The following is a 15,460-nucleotide window of genomic DNA, read 5'->3' on the forward strand; positions in this document are numbered from 1 at the left end:
GTATTAATATCCAAGAGTGTGCTGTGTGTCTTAACTATCTGTCGCATGCTTTCAGGTTTGGACGTTAGAGGACTTGGAGTGGGAGGAGGTGTGTACAACATGTGGTCACTCTCAGGTTATAGTAATAAAGCATCTTTAAAAATACGTCTGGGGACTGTGAAGAAGGCACTCTAATACGGCCTTTATGCCTCGTACCAAATCCTCTGGAAATACAGACTTTTTAAAAAGAAGTCCGTAATTTAGAAACACCCATAAACTTCACACATACTACTTAATGAACACTTGGGAGGGAGTTACTTGAATATTGACAAGAGGAAAGTCTATTTTCTCTGGCAGGTTTTTTAACCTTAGCAATTCCAACCAGGTCAAGGTTTTCTTCCGCTTGTATAGGTATGATCTTTCTCCCAAGTATATAGCTGTGAGTGAGTGTAACGAAAGAGAATCACTTTTAGGAGGGAAGGATGAGAGAGCTCCACAAGGAAATCATACTTTAACCAGGAAAGTGTAGGGAGCCAACATGGATGGGCTTCATATTTGTCCCTAACAACTATGTTTGCTGGTGAGAAAAATATTCAAGATGATCATATCCCTGAGCAGTTGTTACCTAGCAACCCTTGCAGTGCAGATACACACACACACACAAACCCTGAAAATTTGTATACTAATTGTATTATTTTTATCTTACTGTATATACATTTGTGAAAGTTAACTATTATAAATTGTTACTTCATGTATTACTATTCATGTTCTTACTTTGTATTATGCTATATAGTATCTCATATGTTTGTTATACTAATTTTCTTTTTTGATATATTAAAATGAACTCCTGGAGTCTTATAATTTTAGAAAGTCTTTAATTTTAGAAAGGATGCTAATAACCAAGTTCACAATTGTAACATATTTTAACATTGTAACAGCATTTTATGAAGTCGTTCTCCTTGTTTTTAATAAAATTTTACAAACAGCAAAAAAAAAAAAAAGAAGTAGAGCAGGAGGGACCTGAACAGGCACACATACAGAATGCTGGCATCACAGGTAGAGCCTTAACCCACTGTGTAACAATGCCAGCCTCAGGAATGATTCTGAGTGAAGTAAATGACTATGTTGACATAGAAGGGGATGAGAGGAGCAGCATAGAGAACAGTCAAGGCTTTCACAAGAGACTAATCAGTGTGTTAAGTACATAGTAAAGAGACTGGAGCAGATGCAGACAGACAGAAAAAGTAGGGATAGGGCCTTGGAGGTCACAAGTCCTCATTCTGCATGAAGTGAGTAGTCATATGGGGATAGGTTCTGAGCAGAGGCCCAGCATTAAACTTCAATTTCCACAGGTTCATTCTGCCTGCTGGCCAGAGAATAAATACGTGGATGGGCAAAGGAGGACATAGAGTGACCAGTTAAGAGCTGATTCCTATAATCTGGTGGGATTCATCAACGGGGTGCAGGGATTGCTTACAAATTAAAATCAATGCATGTTAATAACCACCAATCAGAAGACTTGTGATCAGGAGACTCACAGAAAGATGAGGCCCCAGGATCTATTCCTTTAGTCAGCAGCAAGGATGAAGCAGCACTGAGAGTCCTGACAGTGCCCGGCATCATCCTGGCACAGCCTTGCCAAACTGCCTGATGCTGCTGGAGTTGTGAAAATGTGGTGTGGTGAAAGGAAGCTAGTTTACAGTTACACCTGCCACCACTGAGTCACGTGCAAAATGCTTCCTAGTCTTTCTCTCCTCTCTGACGGGACAATGTCTCCTTATACAATACACACAAGCACCATCTCCTTGCTTGCAATGAGCATGAGCTGCAAAGGAGGATCTGATATAGAAGCCCTGGCCACACAGGAAGTGGATGTAAAGAGAACCTGGCCCCTTCCAGCCCTATGGGGAAAGACAGGGTGAGCAAGGAAACAGGACATGGTCCTCATCCCCACACACATCCCTCCTGCACACTCCTCCTTCTCACCCAGTCAGGCTCAACTCCAGTGGAGCTTCAGAAATACTAAGTTTCCAGCTACAGAGACAAGACGTGGAAGTGCACTGCAGCCTGGCCACAGACACAGGAGGACACTTTTAGATGACTTTAGGCCCTATTCTCACCAACCAAAATGTCACATTTTTATGAAAATTTTCTAACACTTAGCATGAAAAGGACCAGGAAGGAAAAGTTCTATCCTTTGTGACAGTCAATTTTGTTTCAAGTATCAAAAGCCTTACAAATAACTATACCATTCGTGTTGGAAAAGTCATTTATAGAAATTCATCCAAAAGAGGAAAGTCTTAGCTCTAATGATTATCACAGCACTTTTCAAACCAGGAGAAAACAGGAAAGATTTTTTGCCAGGCAGAGTTAAGACAGTGAGAGAGAAAAAGAGACAGAGAAAGGTCTTCCTTCCGTTGGTCCACTCCCCTAATGGCCACCATGGCCGGCGCTGTGCCAATCCGAAGCCAGGAGCTGGGTACTTTCTCCCAGTCTTCCCATGTGGGTGCAGGGACCCAAGCACTTGGGTCATCCTCCTCTGCCCTTCTGGGCCACAACAGAGAGCTGGAATGGAAGAGGAGCACCCGGGACTAGAACCCAGCACACATATGGGATACTGGCACTGCAGGTGGAGGATTAGCCAAGTGAGCCACGATGCCGGCCTGCAGCAGCAATCTTGACAAAAAAGGGAAATGGGCCAAGGAGAAGGCAAGTGTGGTCACTCCACTGTGTGGTGTGGAGGTACGTCCCCTGGGCCACACAAGGAGAGGACAAGTGTGGTCACTCCACTGTTTGGTATGGAGGTATGTCCCCTGGGTCACATATTGCTGTGGGGATCTTTGGCCTTAGACTTCTTGCCAGTTCTCTATCCAAGATGGTTGCCCACTGAGCACAGAGGAACAGCTGGGATACCAGAGAGGGGTGGCTTGAAAGAAACTGAAAGAATATTTAAAAAATTTTTCCCAGTAGAGTCAATGCACTGAGGTAGTCCAACATCCAATGATCTCACAAGTGTGAGATGCACACACAGGTAGTGCTGACCAGGCAAGCAGTAAATGCCATCAATAATTATATAACATAGAGTCAGCATTGTGGCACAGTCGGGTAAACTGCCACCTGCAATGCCAGCATCCCATATGGGAGCCCTATCTGCTTTAACTTATGATCTAGCTTCCTGCTAATGTGCCTGGGAAAGCAGTGGAAGATGGCCCAAGAACCAATGGTTCCTGCACACATGTCGGATACCTACCTGGATGGAGTTCCAGGTTTCTGGATTCAGCTTGGCCCAGCTCCAGCTATCATTGCAGCCATTTGGGTGTGAACCAGCAGATGGATGATGTCTTTCTCTATATCTCCCTCTTTATCTCTGGAACTGTGCCTAAAATAAAATTAAAAAGAATGATGCAATACCTACCAATGAAGAGACATACCTGTTCCTTGTCCTCCTACTCATCCCTATACAGCAGAGTCACTGAAGCCTGAAAGAGAACAGGCAAGACATATCCAAGAGAGTGTACCTCCTTCTGCCATGCATGCCCCAAGGCAAGGAATAGGAACAACAAGTAGAAAAAATAAACAAATCTACCATTTTCCATTTCACATCCCCAGAGACACACATCTATCTGGCCAGTAAGAGAAGCAGTTAAAGCTTTCAGTTACATACACGGAATTTAAAATGATAAACTTTCATTGATCCAAAATGACCAGAAGGCTGTGAAGTCAGCCAAGGTATCAGCAAGTGATCTTCCCTCTAAGGAAGAGAGACTTTAACAAAACACACTTTTGGGTGCTTTGCCTGGAGAGAAACAGAATCATCAACTAATCTCCCAAGCATCGCAGAATGTGGCTGTGACCTGATAGAAGTAATTTCTTTGATTGCCTTGGAACCCGGGTTGGGGGGACTACTAAGGTTCCTGAGGAAGCAAAGTAGAATTTCGTAAGAACATAATGGATGGAGAGGAGAAAACCCATGGTGGCTGTGAAGGCACTGACGCCATGTATGTCATGTTGGTATCTTGTGATAGTCATGAATTTACTGTAAAAAGAGAACATGATAAGAATATGTGCAGAGAGTTTGAAACTGATTGAGTTAGGATAAACAGAACTGAAGGTGCCTGTGATTGTAAGAAAAGGCAAGACATTGCTTGTACAAATGACAGGGTTCCAGAGATTTAAAGATTTCTGTAGGATCAGGAAAGGGAGCTGTGGGGTCCTTGATATGAACTTTGAAATAAGTTAGGGTTCTGATCAGCAGAAGTGAGAGGAGGGTGTTTCTTCATAAATTCACAAGGTGAGAAACCTCAAGTGTGGCTCATGGACTGGTCAATCCCAGGGGCCCCAAGGCTCCTCATTTCAAGCATGCAAGATTGAGCTACCCAAGGTGACTCTGCAGAGAACAGCACTGCATGGAACATGGTCCCATCAGGACACACTGAACGCGTTCTAGATGGAAAATTTAGAGTGCTACGAGGGTCCACACTTACTTCCAAGGTGACCTTTTGTTATGATGAAATGCTGATGCCAGGACAGATATGATCACAGAATGCAACTAACTGACCTCACTCTGACTTCAGACTTGGATCATCACAATTATTTAACATACATTATTTAAAATACATCACAGAGAAAGGTACTGAGTGATCATTATCTATGCCTGGCCTGGCTGGGCAGCTGACCCTAAAAGGCCATTCTCCAGTGGCACCTCACAAAGAGCAAATCAGTCATAAAGATAAGAATGAGTGTTCTTCCAGTTCCACATAGAGACAAGTGCTAGGAGGTGGTGTGGCTACAGTGAGACTCTGAACGTAACTCAGTATTGTTGTTCTTGGATCTTTCCTTGCTGATCAACACCCACAGGGTAAGCCAGGAAACTCTTCAAGGAGGTGTGGGCCCTGGAAACTTAGACCAAGAATGAGCAGATATCATCACCAGGTATAAGTTGTAGACCAGGACACTGTAGTTGTAGACCAGAACATTGTAGTTGTAGACCAGGACACTGCATGGAGCAAGGAGAAGCTACTGCCTGACAGGACCTGGGGATGACAGGGGACACCTGCCCTGCATTTAAGTGCCCCTCTGGGGGGACTGGCAGGTGTGCTCACACTGCCATGTCTGCTCACCCTTGGCCAATCAGGCAGTCACAGCCCACCTCCTCTTGAAGCTGTAAGAAAAAGCTTGCAGCATGACACCTCCTCAGGGGCCACAGACGGCAGTGACAGGTTAGAGCGTAAGTGGTGACAGGCCCCAGACAAGACCATTCCCACCATGGCAGGCATCGCTCAGCTCTGGGAGAGCCATCTTGGGGAGCAGTGTGTGTGGCTGCCCCATGGCCAAGTCTGGGTGCAGCACCAGCAAGGTGCAGCAGTACTGCTTCCTCACTAGCTCTGGCATCCCTGTGTCCAGCAGCTTCCCTGTTCCACAGTGCCATGGGCAGTGTGGCCAGCAGTGTTCAGACATTGCTCTCTTTGCAATCAACCCAGTCCAGGAGCTTTGGCCTGAGTAGGTCTGTGTTTCTGGCCTGGTCTATGGTCTCTAGCCATTTCCTGTCAGCCTTGGAGGCAGAGCCTTAAGGTTGGTCTCTGAGACTTTCAGCTTCTGGGCAAAGCCGGGTGCATGGACACCCTTCTCCCCTCAGCCCCAACCACACTGAAGTACATGGCACAGTTAAGCCTGGGCCAAGCACTGGCTTTGTGGCGTGGGTAGGCCTTGGGGCCAGGAAGTGCCCTGGGCTGACAGTCACCCTGTCTGCCAAGCACCCTGCAGGCCGGATCTGAGGTCGCCAAAGTCAGCAAACACTCTAGGCTCTGAGATTTGTTTCAGGTGGCCTGGGAGCTGGCCCAAGCACGGTGCTATTGCCCAGGCATTGCAGCGTCCCAGAAGGTCCAGGTGGTTGGATGACCCTGCCATCTTGCTAAGTGCTGCTGGCAGATCCCTAGGTGCAGGAATTCTGTCCTGCAGGACAGGTCCTGCCCCTTTGCTAGCCCCTGCCCTTGTTCCCTTCCATTCCTGCTACTTCCCTCCCAGTATTGAGAGGGACCCAACACCCTCAGGAACAACAGAGCAGATCAGAATCCCACTCCACCATCTTTCCTGCACATTCAGATTGTTGAATCAGGATGTGGTACTTAACAATGAGGGCCCTGATGCGCCCAGTTCCAGGTAGCCTAATCACAAAACATTCTCCTAACAATGTCCTTTTTCAATCCAGATCACACATGCCCTGCTGAGCAACAACAGCCATCACAGCAGGGACCAATCAGCCTCAGCCCCTGGGCCTGTGGAAACCAACCCATAAAAGCCTCATTCATACCTCTAGACTTCTGGTCTCCCTGGGATTGGTCTCTTCCCATCAGTGCCTCTTGCTGCTGGGAACTTTTTAAGCCACTACTAAAAAATCTTTGCTTCTCTTCTCAAAAAAAAAAAAAAAAATGACAGTCCCTTGAGCTTGGCATTTGGTGCAATGGTTAAGACACCAACCCACATGGGAGTGTCTGGGTTGCAGTACTGGCTCTACTTCTTTTTTTTTTAAAGATTTTATTTATTTATTTGAGAGGTAGTGTTACAGTGAGAGAGAGACAGAAAGGTCTTCCGTCTGCTAGTTCACTCCCCAACTGGCTGCAATGTCCAGAGCTGCGTTGATCTGAAGCCAGGAGCCAGGTGCTTCTTCTCGTTCTCCCATGTGGGTGTAAGGGGCCCAAGGACTTGAGTCATCTTGTACTGCCCTCCCAGGCCACAGCAGAGAGCTGGATTGCCTGAGGAGCAGCCAGGAATAGAACCAGTGTCCATATGGGATGTTGGCGCCACAGGCAGAGGATTAACATACTGTGCCACAGCACCAGCCCCCTGGCTCTACTTCTGATTCCAGCTTTCTGATAGTGTACATTCCGGGAGGCAAGTGATGGATTGGCCCAAGTACTTGGGTTGCTACCAGCTGCATGACAGACCCATATTGAATTTCCAGCTATTGGCTCAGACGTCCAGTGCCAGCTCTTGCAGACATCTAGAGAGTGAAACAGTGGATAAAAGGGCAGAGAGTGTAATATTCATCTTCATCCAGATAATTTCTTCCAAGTTACTATATCTAAGAAAATTTCAGGGATAGCTGAGGAAGTTGACACACTTAATTCATTACAGATATGGGAAATAAGCTCCCTTGAGAACACCTACCCACCAAAGGACGGACAGAGAAACATGAAGGAAGCAGACAGTGAGGCATTTATTGCTAACAGGTCTCAAGTGCTGTGACTGGTAGGTGGAAGAAGGCATCTGCCTTTGAGACACAGCTTCTTTTATCCCTGTCACACAGATCTACTTTTCTTCTCCCCAGTTTCTCTCTGGTTGAACAGCTGGGAGTACAATCTAAACTCCCCATGGAGCCTAAAGGAAGGGGTAGGGTAATGGCATGAGTGTTGCTTGGCTGATCTAGCACAGGGAAAGGGTAGAGTTATATCCTGATAACAGCAAAGCATCCAGGACATCAGACAGGACAGCACCATGTAATAGGCATTCAGTGGTTACAGATTACAGAATTGCTGAAGGTTACAAACATAACAAGTGGTTCAGGCTGGCGCCGCGGCTCAACAGGCTAATCCTCTGCCTAGTGGATGCCGGCACACTGGGTTCTAGTCCCGGTCGGGGTGCCAGATTCTGTCCCGGTTGCCCCTCTTCCAGGCAAGCTCTCTGCTGTGGCCCGGGAGGGCAGTGGAGGATGGACCAAGTCCTTGGGCCCTGAACCCCATGGGAGACCAGGAGAAGCACCTGGCTCCTGCCCTTGGATCAGCACGGTGCGCTGGCCGCAGCACGCCAGCCGCAGCGGCCATTGGAGGGTGAACCAATGGCAAAAGGAAGACCTTTCTCTCTGTCTCTCTCTCTCTCACTGTCCACTCTGCCTGTCAAAAACAAAACAAACAAACAAACAAAAAAAAAACAACAAAAAAAGTGGTTCATGGTTTGCAAAGCAAACTCAGAAGTTGGCCGACTTTTGCATCCCTCTATCCTACATGCTACTGAGGCCTAGTATCATGGCTGCACTAAGGCTAAACTAAGTCTTTTATGAAAACACAGCATGGTCATTTTTCACAACAGACCTAAAATATTTAAGAAAAACCCCAAGAAGAGGGGCTGACAATGTGATGTAGGGTGTTGAGCTGCTGCCAGGAAACCAGCATCCCAATGGGCACCAATCTTAGATCCAATGGCTCAGTTTCCAATCCAGTTCACTGATAATGTGCCTGGGAAAGCAGTGGGAGATGGCCCAAGTGCTTAAGCCTCTGCATCCACGTGGGGGACCTTGTGAATGCTCCAATATACTGGTTTCAGCTTAGCCCAAACTTATGTGTTGCAGCCATTTGGGGAGTAAACCTACAGATGTAGATTCTGTCTTTCTCTCTCCCTCCCCTACTCCCTCCATCTGTAACTCTGCATTTAAAAAAAAATCCAGGAAGAGAGAACAGAGTTACATTTAATACACTGTATCCTGAACTCTAGCCATGCATTTTAATCTCATTTCTGCAAGGCTCATCTCCTACTTCCTTTAGTGTTCCTGGTATCGATTCTTTGCTACTCACACAGCATATACAATAGCTGGCCTATATGGGAAGGGCCCTTTAGAGAATCTGGGAGTCAGTGGGGAATGTCACAGTGGGTCTTCTATGACATCACCAGGACTGGCAGGCGAGGTTAGCAACCAGTTGCTAGAATGGTTAGCCACTGCCTGTGGGAGCAGGAAACCCATTTTCTGAGCTTCCTAGTAGATAGCATTGTCAGTATTTGCCTGCATCATGTGAAAAAGAATAAAACAAAATCACCGAATTTCTCCACATTTTTATCAAAATGTCAAGTGAGAAAGATGGTGAATCTGAATTAGTAAAAAATGCCAAGCAATCCCCCACTAAGAGAAGAAACCCCCAGAATGCTGCACATGTTCCAGTGGTCTCAACGCTTGAAATCCCAGCCTCTGTACAGGACATCATCTCTCGGGTTGAGCAAGCACAGGCTGTTCGAGCCAAAGAGGTAGGAAATGAACCAGAAGTTTATAGACTGCACCATTTAAATTTTTTATTTATTTCTATTTCTTTGAGAGTCAGAGAGAGTGAGAGAGAGTGAGAGCGAGAGAGAGATCACTGGTCCACTCCCCAAATGCCTACAATAGCTGGAGCTTGGCCAGGCTGAAGCCAGGAGCCAGGAAACCAGTCCAGGTATTCCAGGTGGGTGACAGGGACGCAACTACTTGAGCCATCACTGGCTGCCTCCCAGGATACACTTGAGCAGGAAGCTGTAATGGGGGTGGAGCCAGGACTCAAACTCAGGCACTCCACTACTACGGGATGCAGGCATCCCAACACCTAAGTGTTTAGGCCAGATGCCCATCCTTGCACTTTTAAAAATCTTTCCAGCACCAGGTAAATTATTTTTATAGCTTGCTGTATTTTCATGATATTCAACTTTGAGGTTAACAGGCTTCAAATGATGTCACTTGATTCTGATTCTTTGGTTAATAAAGCTCCAATTTGAGACCATTCTCTTCTTGTCAGAATTAATCAGGCACTTAATAAATACACCATGTGGTATTGATGTTGTGGCACAGTGGGTTAAGCTGCTGCTTGCACAGCCAACATTCTATATGGTGGCTTCACTTCTTCTGATCCAACTTCCTACTCATGTGCCTGGGGAAGTAGCAGAAGATGGTCCAAGTGCTTGGGCCCTGCCACCTATGCAGGAGACCAGGAAGGATTACCTGGCTCGTGGTTTCTGCCTGGCCCAGACCTGATGGTTACCGCCCTTTAGGAAGTGAATCAGTGGATGAAAGATATTTCTCTCTCCCTCTCTCCTCTGAAATTCTGCCTTTCAAACACATTGGTAAAAACCTATCAAATTCTTTTTGAGTTTGGTTTACATTCCCATGATCAATATAGGAGAGTTTCAGTTGCTCTGCATCTTCATCAACACTTCCTGTGGTTGATCTTAACTATCAGCCACTCAAAAGTCACATCACTGTAACCATCTGCACTTTCACAGTCACAAATGAGGCTGAGATGCTTTCCACTAGGCTAATCCTCCACCTGCGGTGCTGGTACTCCGGGTTCTAGTCCCGGTTGGGGTGCCGGATTCTGTCCCGGTTGCTCCTCTTCCAGTCCAGCTCTCTGCTGTGGCCTGCGAAGGCAGTGGAGGATGGCCCAAGTGCTTGGGCTCTGCACCCGCATGGGAGACCAGGAGGAAGCACCTGGCTCTTGGCTTCGGATTGGTGCAGCACGCCGGCCATAGCGGCCATTTGGGGGATGAACCAACGGAAGGAAGACTTTCTCTCTGTCTCTCTCACTCTCTAACTCTGCCTGTCAAAAAATAAAAAGAAAAAAAGAAATGATAAACATCTCATTTAGAAAAACAATGTGTAAATATTGAGGTACAGGGAAGTCAAATGTCTCCAGTCAGTTCTTTCCAAGCAAATCTATACAAAGATACATTATAACCAAATTGTCAAAAATACAGTAGAGTAGCAGATAATTAGCCAATGTGTTAAGATGCCCATGTTCCAAATTGGAGTACCTGGAATTAATTCATTGTTTCAGCCCCTGACTTCTGCTCCCTGCTAATGCAGACCTGGGAGGCAGAAGTGATAACTCAAGTATTTGGATTCCTACTTCCCACATGGGCGAGTTGCCTTCATTCCCAACTTCTGGCCCTAGCCCAGAACAGCTGCAGTCATTGCAGGCATTTGGGAAATGAACCAGCTGTTGATAGTACTCTCTCTCTCTCTCTCTCTTTGTGTGTGTGTGTGTGTGTGTGTCTGTTTCTGAATTTTAAAATCCAATCAGATTAGAGACCAAATTCCCAAGCCCACATACCCAGTGGAGACTCAATTAAGAAAACTCCTTAAAATTATTGGGCTGCAGGCATTTGACCTCAACCTTTAGATTAATTGAGACATTTGCATTGCATATTGATACCTATGTTTGATAACTAGCTCCACTATTGACCCTCGCTTCCTGCTAATGGAGACCCTGAGAGGTAGCAGTGATAGCTCAAGTCATTGGTTCCCTGTCACCATGTGGAGGCCTATCATTTCTTTTTTTAAAAGATGTACTTTATTTGAAAAGCAGAGTGACAAAGGTGAATATAGACATACAGAGAGAAAAGGATCTTCCTTCTTCTAGTTCATTCTACAAATTGTCTCAACAGCCAGGGCTTGGCCAGGAGCTAGGAATATCATTCTGATCTCCCACGTGGATAGCAAGGGCCTAAGAACTTGGGCCATTCTCCACTGGTTGTTCGCCCAGGTGAATTAGCAGAGAGCTGGAATGGAAGCAGAGATACCCGGACTCAAACTGGCACTTTGATATAGGATATTATTGTAGACTGTAGCTTACCCTGCTCTGAAACAACTGATTAGCTTTTATAATTTATTTAAATAAGATTTTGGTCATTTTTGTTGGCTCTTTTCATGCTGTTCCATATATTCCAAATGTCTTCCTCATGTCTCTTTATTCTTTCTATTACTCTGTATTTTCAAATAACCTATATTCAAGATCACAGATTCTTCCCATGTGCTTGAACAATTCTGTTGATGCTCTTTTTTACATTTACCACTCCATTAATATATCCTTTGGTTTCTCAATTTTTTGATCATTTAAGTATATTTATTAAAGTTCTAATTTTTCATTTATTGTTTTCCTGATTTCAAAGAATGATTTCTCCAAACACTGAAGTTGGCTATGCTTCTTTTCTTAAAAATTCATTTATTTACTTGAAAGAGTGGTAGAGAAAGAAGGGGTGTGTGCATGTGTGTGTGAGAGACAGAGAGAGAAAATATATTTTCCATTTTCTGGTTCACTCCCCAAATGGCTGCAACAGCCAGGGATGGGTGAGGCCAAAGCCAGGAGCCAGGAATTCCACCTGGGTCTCCAACAGGGGTGCCAGGAGTTCACATACTTGGGCCATCCTCTGTTGCCTTCACAGGCACATTATGAGAAAACTGTATCAGCAGCAGAGCATCTGGGACTCAAGCCAACCTCCCAACAAAATATAGGATGTCAACATCACAAGTAGTGGCTTAACCTACTGTGGCATAATACAAGGCCTTGGTTATGTTTATTTAAAGCAATTATTTTAATTCTCTGAGAGGCAGTTCATATATCTCCCATTATTTGCTGTCAATTGCTAGGAAATTATTGTGTCATTTTGAAAGTCATTTCTCTTTCTCTGAAAAATCCTTGTTGCCTTATTATGTCTATACAATTGGTGGAGCAGTCACTTCTTTGAGGCTTCACATCTGTTGTAATTCTGTTGGATACATATCTCCTATGGACAGAAGAGTAAAAGGGCACTGGCTGCATGGGTTGCAGTGGTCTGGAACCAGTGAGGGTGCAGATGTGTAGTCTGTGTGCATCTGTGCTAAGAAGGTGTTAGAGATTTCAGGGACACTCAGCTCCAACATTGTGGATTTCCACAGTCTAGGCAAGAGCTGTTGGAAGGCTACAGTTTTCCCAATATCTTCTTCACCTACTGCGTAGTCATGACTGAAAGAATCCTTCTTGGCATTGGCCTGGCTTGTGGAATGATTTGTGTCAGTGCCTGGTGTTTGCTGTGTGATACACATGCACAGCTCTGTAACAGAGGCCTGAAGCACATACACATGGGGAGGGTGTGCAGGCCAGCCGCATCAGTCAAACAGAACCTAAGGGAGGGAGAGGGACTGAAATGAGGGACAAGAGATTGCAGAGAATTCAGCCAAGACTACAAGGCTGATCAAGGCTCATTTATTCTAAAGTCCCAGTGGTATTTATACATAACCAGCTGCAGAACAAAGAAGCACAAAGAAGCACAAAAGATAACAACATACCTAACCAACTTATCGGAGCCTCCTCCGGTGGCACAGATAATTTTAACAAAGCATTCTTGATTATCATCCTCCTTCAGGATGGGAGTATGTGACTTTCTTATCCCAAGAACTCCACAAGCCAAGACTGGCCTTGATTTGCCCATAGGCTGCCTACAGGAGGGACTATGGTTCTGGAGCCTGGGGTGATAATGAGACCAGATCCCAGGGTATAGGCACTTCCTCTGCAATGCTGGCAACTGTATAGAAAGCACAGGTGCTTGCGAAGTACTTCAGGAACCAGGGATGGGACCATGGGCATGAACAGAGCCTCAGTGTCTCTGGGGGTCTGGGTGGGGCCTGGCTCTCAGTGGTAGTTGACCCTGTGAACAGATCGTGGGCTTGCACAGAGAGACCTTCCTTCTAGGGCCTGGCTTGTGACCTAGCTCACTATGGTGATGGCTCCAGTGTCTGAAGTGCAAGCAAGTGTATTGAAGCCACAGAGACACAAAGTGTGTAGGCACTCATGGAGCAGCCATGGCCAGGGACAGGGCACCAGTGGGTTGGTGAGAGGTGATAACTCTGGTCCCAGAGCATCAAACAGACCTGTTTCTTGAGGAAGAGTCATCTCCAACTCTCTGTGGTTCTCTAGTGGGAATGGCTATTGGTTACCTCAGTGCCCAAAGATGACAGTGTCCTTTTGGAGCAGGCCAACAGGGAACACAGAGTTTCCTACAGTGTGACTTACAATGGTAACGTCTACCTTACTGTTTCTAGCTGACTCCTGGGGTCTCAGGTATGCCAGTCTCACCAGCAATCCTACATGTGCATATCCTAAGTTTTCTTCTTCATTATGTTGCTACAGATTTTTTAAATGTTTTTGACCTTTAAAGAATTCATTTACATATTTGAAAGGCAGAGTTTACAGAGATTGAGAGATTGAGAGAGAGAGAGAGAGAATGAGAGAGAAAGAATCTTCCATTCACTGGTTTACTCCCCAAATGGCTCCAAAAGCCGGGACTGGGCCAGGACAAAACCAGGAACCAGGAACTTCCTCTGGGTCTGTGCCAGGAATGCGAGCACTTGGGCTATCATCCTCTGCCTTCTCAGGAGCATTAGCAGGAACCTTGATCAGAAGTAGAGTGGTTGGGACTCTAATATGGTTTGCTTGTGTTACAAGTATTCTTTAACCTGATGTATCACAACACTAGCCCCCAGTTTTCTCACTTAAGTCCTTTCTCTGTCCAGGATCTCAGATTGCATTTACTTTATTTTCATTGGTTTCTATAGTCCATGCTATTTCTTTCATCATTCCTTGCTTTTCATGACTTAAGTCTTCAACGAATATTAGTAATGTTGTTGAATGTCCCTTGATTTTGTTTACTTGAGTCTTTCCTCATCAGTGACCTTAGATTATTACTAATATTGGCCTTGGTCACATAGCTTAAAGCTGTTTGTTCACTGTAACGTTACTATTTTTACCTTTGTAGGTAATAACTGTCCTGGGGATGCTACTTTGAGACTAGGCTCATTTTGTGTCTCATCAAACCTTTGTCCACTCATTTCAGCATCCACTGGAGATATTGTTTGCAGTCCTAATGTGTCACTTGCCTAACGGTCATTTTCTATTTCTTCTTTCATTCTATATTTATTAGTTGGGATTTTGTTGGGAGGAGAAAATAGCACTTCATTTATGTACTGGATACTTATTTCTCACACTAATAGGGACTCATGTCTATTATCTTGCAGGTTACAACTCCATGCTGAGATGATTGATTTTGTGGTCTCATTGCTCCGTATTTGTCCATTAGGAAATCCTGTAATTGATGCCTCTGTGAATTCAACAAATATCTGTCAACCAATCATTTCTCTCTCTCTCTCTCTCTCTCTCTCTCTCTCTCTCTTTACTTTTTGAATCATAAGATTCTCCAGGTTCATCGTGTATGTTCTGTTTCCCCATATCAACAACTCCTTGATTAAAGAATCCCTTTTTTAAGATTATTTATTTATTTGAAAGTCAGAGTTGCAGAGAGAAGGAGAGGCAGAGAGACAGAGGTCTTCCATCCACTGGTTCACTTCACAATTGGCCACAATGGCCAGAGCTGTGCCAATCCAAAGCCAGGAGCCAGGAGCTTCTTCTGGGTCTCCCACATGAGTGTAGGGGCCCAAGGACTTGGGTTGTCATCTACTGCTTTCCCAGGCCATAGCAGAGTGCTGGATTGGAAGCAGATCAGGCAGGACTTGAACCAGTGCCTATATGGGATGCCAGCACTGCAGGTGGTGGCGGATTTACCACTTATACAACAGTGCCAGCCCCAAGAACCCTTCTTGTTTTTGTTGGAGGAGGTTTAGATACCAAGACTTGGGGCTGGGTGTGTTCATTACTCCTGCCAGGTCATTGCATGTCATCTCAGCTGAGATAGCAAAAATATGTATATGCATTTACCTAGGAATATAACACATCTTTTTTATGTCTACCTATCTGTATATATACATATACACACATACACACACACACATATATAGTCTACCTATCTGTGTGTATATATATATGTTATATATATATATATATTTAAAATGTAACTTTATATTTATATACGATACTTCAAATTCCAATCCTGTATCTACAGTGGTATTCTTTCAGTGGTATTTTCCTCATTTCAAACA

General features: G+C 45.1%; 1 pseudogene; it reads left to right on the forward strand.

The window, feature by feature from the left end:
- Nucleotides 1–15,460, forward strand: part of LOC133762149 (protein FAM186A-like) — a 105,594-nt pseudogene that overhangs the window by 56,811 nt on the left and 33,323 nt on the right.

Source organism: Lepus europaeus, chromosome 6 (assembly GCF_033115175.1).
Source record: "Lepus europaeus isolate LE1 chromosome 6, mLepTim1.pri, whole genome shotgun sequence".
NCBI classification, from domain to species: domain Eukaryota; kingdom Metazoa; phylum Chordata; class Mammalia; order Lagomorpha; family Leporidae; genus Lepus; species Lepus europaeus.